Below are 7762 nucleotides of genomic sequence, written 5' to 3'. Positions count from 1 at the left end.
AATCATGCACAAATATTCGGTAGTAGATATCATAGTTAGAGTAAATCTCCATAATAGTCTTTGAGATTCGCGTGAATACTCAATATAGTTCTCAAGATCCTGATTTTTCTATTGTAGTCCTTCAGATAGAGCTCCGAGTATTCATAATGGTCCCTGAGCATATTTCTGGTAATGACTCATCACCGGAGCGCTGACGTGGCGACATTTTGCCATGCTGGAGGGCTCCAAAACGTCGTTGTTTTAGTTTGGCGCCCTTGAGTACAAATAACGACGCCGTTTAGATGTTATTTAGAAAAACAGTTGTCTCCAATACAAACACTTCATCTTCGTCACTTCTTCTTCTACCCTCTCATTTCATCTTCATCTCTTCATCAATGGCGCTACCGTAATATTCTATTTGTTGGGTTGAAAAAGTTGAGAGAAGAAGTAATCCAACTGAAAACTCTTTTCGTTCTTCCCCTCCTCTACTAGAAGCACGAGGTTTCGACTTTGTGATTAGACTCAAAGTAATATTTTCTTTTTACTTTGGGTTTTCAATATAGTGTTGATTCTTCATGATATGCAAGTTGTTAGTGTGGTTGAGGTTTTCTCATTTTTCCAGGATGGGGATGTTTCCCAGAATGCCTTCAACAACCTCAAATCTCTCATGGATCAAGGTCTCACCTTTTTCATCTCTCACTTAATCCTTGCTCTTTTTTCTCATCTGGGTCTCACCTTTTTCCCCCTTTTTTTTATGCTCATGTTAAAAAATTGCTTTTTTTCGCTTTTTATAATTATGCTTAATTGAGGAGCCATTGCAGAGAACCTTTTAGATAATCCATTTTTTTTATCTTTTTTTATCTATTGTTTCTAGATACTTATTCTGATCTGATTTTAACATTTTGAATTATTCATTTTATACTGTGTGACTGTGTAAATTATTCTCTATTAGTTCCTTTTCGGTGGATTGTGTCTAGTGTAGCCATTTGGAGTCATGATGATTAAAGTAATTTTGAATGTTTCATTCATGTTGTTAACTAATTAATGCTATTATTCTCCTGCATGCTTTTTGGTGAGATTTATAATTTGTATTGATTTAGTAGGAAAGGAATGAATTGAGATCTGATTTTCAAGTTTTGAAGTTTCAATCAATGCTTGAAGGATTATTCTTTAACAAATGGCTATGAATTTTTATTTGGTTATTCTTCCTGTCTTTGCAATTGGTGTTGAGCTTAGCACATTTGACAAAGCATCTATAAGTTAAATTTATTAGAGAAAGGAAGAGAAACATTGGTCTATTGGGGGCATTATTTGACTTCTAACTATGTATCCTGATCTTGTATGATCCGCAGGTTCATTATTATGTTCAATCTCACATTCAAATCAATGAATATCGTGATCGTGTGGTCTTGTAAGTATTATTCTTTGGATTCTTCTAAGATTAATTTGGTAGTTTAGCTTCTGTCATTTCATTCTGAGTTTTTAACTATATTTGTCTATAGCCTTCTTCATCAAAGAAACATAGGCAACCTATCACCACATATGTAAAGGTTTGGATATGATTGGTCTGAAGTTCTCGGCCTTAAACCAAATTAAGGTATATTTACTTTATGTAGCTACTTGATCCGGCACAGTTGCTCTATTTGTGAATTTAATGTATTAACAATGAATTTTGATGTTAAAACAAGAAGCGTGATAGTTTGATGTGAATGGTACATATTTAATATATTAACGCTAAAAGAGAAAAAGAAAAAGAGAGTAAATATTTGAAGAGTAAGTTTGTAAAAGCAATTCAGAATTGGTATACTGAATAAATTTGAGAACATATAGAATTTATTTATTTATTTATTATAATTAAGATAGGGAGAAAGAATTGAATATTCACATGTCACTATCAATAACCTTTGGCGTTACTGAAATGACATGCTCAATTACATCAAGATTCTGATTTTAGGCTAGAAAACTTTTGTCAACTGGTTTTATTTGTTTTTGGATATTTCTAATATTGTTGAGCTATGCTTTTCTTTTTTATTGAGAACTCGAGGCCTATTGCAATATCCTTTCCTCCTTGTTAATAACATTTCTCTTTATATATAACACTGTTACTAAATTGTCATTCATGTCATTGCTGTTGTTAACAATAATATCATCTATTGATGATCTAAACTACTCTGAGAAGACAAATACATATTACATTGTAAATGGCCAATACATATTTTCTGCATATTGGAAGGTGAGAAGAAGAAATGAGCAAGAGCCTAGAAGAGAGCGATGAACAAGAAGAAGAGATAAACTTTATGAAAATTTAGGGATTTAGGGTTAAATTTAGTAGGAGGGACCAATATGGGTATAAATTAGAAATGAGCCAGCTCAGCTAGCCGTTGGAGTCATCCAGCGTGACAAAATATGGCCACGTCAGCGCTCCGGTGATGACTCATCACCAGAAATATGCCCAGGGACCATTATGAGTGCTCGGAGCTCTATCTGGAGGACTACAATGAGAAAATTGGGATCTTGAGGACTACATTGAGTATTCACGCAAATCTCAGGGACTATTATGGGAATTTACTCATCATAGTTATCAAACCCGGCTCGATCCGACCGGTTCGACCGAAAATCCGATCACCCGGTCACCTGATCGGACCGAGCCACTCGTTGAACCGGCAATACAATGAACCCGGTTTGACCCGACGGGTTTTTATGAAAATCGGTGACCCAACCGGATGATTTGACCCGATCCGGGTGGTGAAATTTTTTTTTTAAATGTTGAAAACGGCGTCGTTCCAATTCATCCCCCCCTCGTTGCAACTGTGAAAGACCCTAGGCTAATCCCCCCTTCCCCCCATTGCCTCCAAATCCCTAATGGCATCTGAGAGGCTGAGACTCTTTGAGCCAATGTAACCGCCGATACCCCCCAAGCCCCAGCGAACCTCGTCTCTCCGTTGGCTCTCCGTTGTTCGAGCTATACAATCGGCAGTCCCTCACGGCCTCACCCTCACCCTCACGACCTCACCCTCGTCACTTTGTCATCACCCAGTCTCGGCCTCACTTCGTCGTCACTCTCAGTCTCGGCCTCACCTCGTCAGCGGCAGAAAGTGTTCATCAAAAAGCTCAGAAAGCGTTCATATTCTGCGGCCTCACCTCTCTGTCACTCTCAGTCTCTGCTCCCTCGGGTCATTTGGGTGGAAGTGGTGGTTGTCAGAAAGCTCAGAAAGCATTCATCTTCTGCCTCAGTGCCTCTGCTCCCTCAGGTCAGTTGCTGTTGTATTTGATTTTTAGACTTGTTGAACCTGAGCATATTTTAGTTGCTATTGTTATGGAATCTGGTGGATAAATTTGATTTTTTAGAGTAGTTGTTGAAGTTGGGCGAATTTTAGTTAAAATTGTTCTTGAATTTGGTAGTTGCTGCTGTTGTATTTAGTTTTTTAGGGTTGTTTATTGCTGGTTGCTGTGTTGGTATTTGGTAATCGGTATAGAGTTGTTGCTGGTTGCTATTATTGTATTTACTGTGGTTTTTTAGTGCTGTTGTTGTTTATTCACTTTATTGCTGGTTTGTTTAGAGTTGATGTTAGTTGAATCAATGAACTTTGGTGAAATAGTGGTGGTTGCTGTGTTGCTTAAAAACTGATTTAAGCAAATCTTTGAAGCTACAACTAAGGTATCTTCTATAATTATTTATCTAATTTTAAAAAGTATTGTTCATTAAAATTTAATCTTTAGTTTAGTAATTACATAACTTGATAACATAGGAATCTAATGAGAAAGCAAAGCTATGATCCAATTTGTCTTGATACATTTGATGACTATTCAGATTGGATATTGGAAGATTCACCGCCGTTTTTAACTCCTGAAGAGGTTGATGCTCTACGAAATGATTTGGCAAATATGTCCATTCAACCAATTTTGGATGATCTTGATAAATTTTTCAAATATTTTAATTGTCAGTTGCTATTACGAATTATTCTTGATATTGATTTGTCAAAAATACACAAATATACATCAATTAAATTTGAAAGATGACCAAGATAATGATGGACCAAATAACAATGCTATGGAAGATATGGATGCAAATCAAAATGAGAAAAATGTTGATTAAGCTCCTAATTTGTCCTATGAAGATGTTAATGCCGACTTTGAGCTCACCCCTTAGACTTGATTTAATGATTGTGTTATCTTTAACTTGCTCTTGTTGATTTAAATTGAGAACATATTTTATATTAGAAGCTAGTTTATTAACTCTTTTTTTAGATTATTGGTTATGTTTAAAACTTGATATTTGATTATTAATGTTTGTAAGACTCGTATTTTAAGTTTTAAGGCATTATTTTAATTTTATTAATATAATTTTATTTTAGTTATGATCAGATTAACCGAATAAATTAGTGATTTATCGGTTGAACCAATAATTTAGTGATTCGATCATATGACCGAATTGATTATCGGTTCGGTTCTGATAACTATGGTAGATATCGTAGAATCTTGATCTTGCCTTATATTATTTATGACATTAGAACGTACATTTCAAGAAGCATAGTGTCTCGTGCGTATAACAAAGTTACAGGTTTCAATTAAGTTGCGGTGGTTTTTGTGATGACGATTATATTGATTTTTTTTGGACTTGATTTGAATTGTTTATCACATCTATCTTTTTTTTTGGTTTTTGGGTCTTGTACTGAAAACTTTCTTCTGTGAACATGTATTGCTTGCTTTTGCTTGGATTAGGCTGAAATAGGTTGGGCTTTTTCAATGCCCTTTTATATAATGTAAGAAAAATTTCAAGTGTATCGAGAAACACCGGTGTTCCAGTTATTTTAACCGTTGATTTCAATTAATATATATTATATATATTTTTTATAATTCAGATCCACGGTTAAAACAATTAGAATATCGATGTTCTCGGTATACTTAAAACTCTTCCGTTAGTGTAATATATATTAGATAATAGACTCAGTTGTTTCTTCAAAATACTGGGCCCCTCAGAATTTTTGTTTCTTTCCTATTTGGTGGGAATATTTTCTGTCTCCTGTGAGGCTGTTACTAGTTGAATTCATCATAGTTTGTTGGGCTGCTATGGACATTTTGGATATTAACAAAAATATGTCAGACCAACATAATAATAAAGAACCAGAAAATTAAATACCCCAGTCCCAAAAACATAAAAAATAAAAATCAAATATTTGAATAAATGCTAGTTACTTACTTGTATTATTCTATAAAATGCATATTTTTCCTGACAAATGAAATGGGTATTGGTATTATAGATCACTTCGTAACTAAATCAAAATACTAACAAGGTTTAATTATTTTGTAAGTCTCAATAATTTCATCGAATTAGATATTTATACTATAATTTTTTTTTAATTTAGTCCTCTTTAATGTTAAACGTCAAAAAACGTAATGAATTGTAAAAGTACTTATATATTCTTGTTTTCTATCTATAATAGATTCATATTTCTCTAAAATTTCTCTCTTCTCAGTACCTTTTCTACTTTTTTTTTTACTTTTTTCTTATACAACTTGTGAAAATCTAAGAAATGTTATAATAAGAGTCTCAGAATCTGCAGCATCAGTAGTAGTTATGGTTAGAGTCTAAAAATCTAAAATAACTACGAGAGATGGTTGAGAAGATGCAGCAATAAATGCGATGAAGAGTACATAATTGTGAAGATACTAGTCTTTTCTCTATTCCTGTGTATTCTAACTTGTCTTCTTCTCTTAAATTTTACAAATATTTACAACTATAAATATTAATATAGCAACCATAGATAACTAACTAGAAGAAAAAAAAAAGGAAAAATAAAAAAGGAATAGAATTAACTAATTTTTCATGAGCATAAAAGCAACTGAAAATAAGTATCATAAGAATACAGAATGACAACAAAAAAATAGAAGCCGGGTTTAGCTTCTTAACTATATCCCCTTTGTTGCTGTTGCTGCTGAGGAGGTCGGTAATTTGCATATCCTGAATAGCTTTCATACATGTTGGGGTCTTGTCCAGCGGGAGCATAACTATAATTTTCATAACATCCCACTAATATGTCCACAACTCATGAAGCTTAGCTAATGCAAATTATCCACATCTAAACAATCTAAAATACGCAGATTACACTCTCCATTGTACTTTTGAGGTACAAGCATCTCACATGTTTCAACAAACAAAACATAAATGAAAAGACGGTTAACAAAGAATTAAAAAAAATAAAATAACATGAAGTAAAAATAATATTCCTTTTCAAATCAAAACAAAGGTAATTGAAAATGATTCTCTGCTTAACAATGAGAGACATCTTATTAGCCAAATTATGTTAGTGCTTATTCAACATTACGCTGCCAGCATTTGGCTACAAAGACATTACTTAAAGATATGTGTAATTACCTAAGCCTTTTTTATTAATACATCAATTGGTGGTAATGGAACATATGCTTGTTAATATAATAGAAGGAAAAAGTTTAGCAACCAAAGGAAACAAAATCAGCCAAAATTTTTTATTTTTAACTTTATTTAATTAGATGAACTAAATTTAATTAGTATTCTTTCATGCGCTTACCGTTTTTATTGTAATATTTACTATATATAAAAACATTAATTATATATATTAAATATATAATATATTATAAATACATACCTTATCAATTTATATTCTTATTAAATGAATATACATAATTTATATTTATGGTTTTTAATTTATATTATAATAACAAAAGTATATTTTTTATTTATTATATAACATCTATATATTTATACACATAATTTTTATAATTAATATATTTTTAAACTATATTTTCTTATATATTTCAAATTATTTTATATATGCACTAATAAAGTATGATTCATGTTTTATTTTTTTTTGAAGATATTATACATTTAAATTAACGTATAATTTTTTAAATCATTGATAATTTATAAATTTGTTTCATATTTTTCAAAGTGAAATTATTTATTTTGATTTACATATATTTTTAAATTTTACTATAATTAGATTTGAAAAAAGAATATCAAATACTTAAATTAATTTATTCAATTAGCAAATTTACTCATAACATCCATAAGTTCATACACATAACATTCATAGTTAGGTAAGGTACACATAACATCCAAAATTTTATATTAATAACATCCAAAATTTCATATTAATAACATCCATAATTTCATACTCATAACATCTATAATTTCATACATATAATATCCATAATTAATAAATTTTTATAATTAATATTACTAAATTTTAAACTACGTGTCTTGTTATATATTTCAAATTATCTTATATGTATACCAAAGAGTCATAATTTTAATATTTTTTATTTACTATTTATACGTATTCTTATTTATTGATTTTAATATGACGAGTTAATAATTATTTTTAAAATTTTATTTCTTAATTTTTGTTTATATTTTATATTTTATTTTTTATTTTACAATAATCTATATATAAAATATGAGTTGTATAACAGAAGTTGTTAAATTCTCTAATTTAATATCCATATTTTTATATATATAATATTTATATTTTATATACATGATATCTATAATCAATAAATTGGTGCTAATTTATTATTATTTATTATTTTATTTTGCAGGTCATAAACCAACAATTTTGGATGTTTATAATTTTCAATAAATAGAAATCGATCAAATTTAAGATGTTTTTATTTTTTTTAAATGTGTTGAGGTGATTTGAGATTTTTAAAAAATTAAAAATATAAGAATTTGAGATTTTTATTTGGGAGAAAAAAATTATAGAATTATAAATGCATATAGTAATAATGAGAGAGAAATTTTTAA

General features: G+C 30.4%; 1 long non-coding RNA gene across 1 annotated transcript; it reads left to right on the top strand.

The window, feature by feature from the left end:
* Nucleotides 1-324: 324 nt before the first annotated feature.
* Nucleotides 325-2049, top strand: LOC140178093 (uncharacterized). The gene is made up of 4 exons (XR_011870329.1): nt 325-506; nt 602-656; nt 1332-1390; nt 1482-2049. It is a non-coding gene; the product is annotated as an uncharacterized lncRNA (long non-coding RNA).
* The last annotated feature ends 5713 nt before the right edge of the window (nt 2050-7762 follow it).

The sequence above is a fragment of the Arachis hypogaea genome, chromosome 13 (genome assembly GCF_003086295.3).
Source record: "Arachis hypogaea cultivar Tifrunner chromosome 13, arahy.Tifrunner.gnm2.J5K5, whole genome shotgun sequence".
Lineage (NCBI taxonomy): Eukaryota > Viridiplantae > Streptophyta > Magnoliopsida > Fabales > Fabaceae > Arachis > Arachis hypogaea.
Note: the sequence above shows the minus strand (reverse complement) of the source record. Positions and strands in the feature narration are given on the sequence as shown.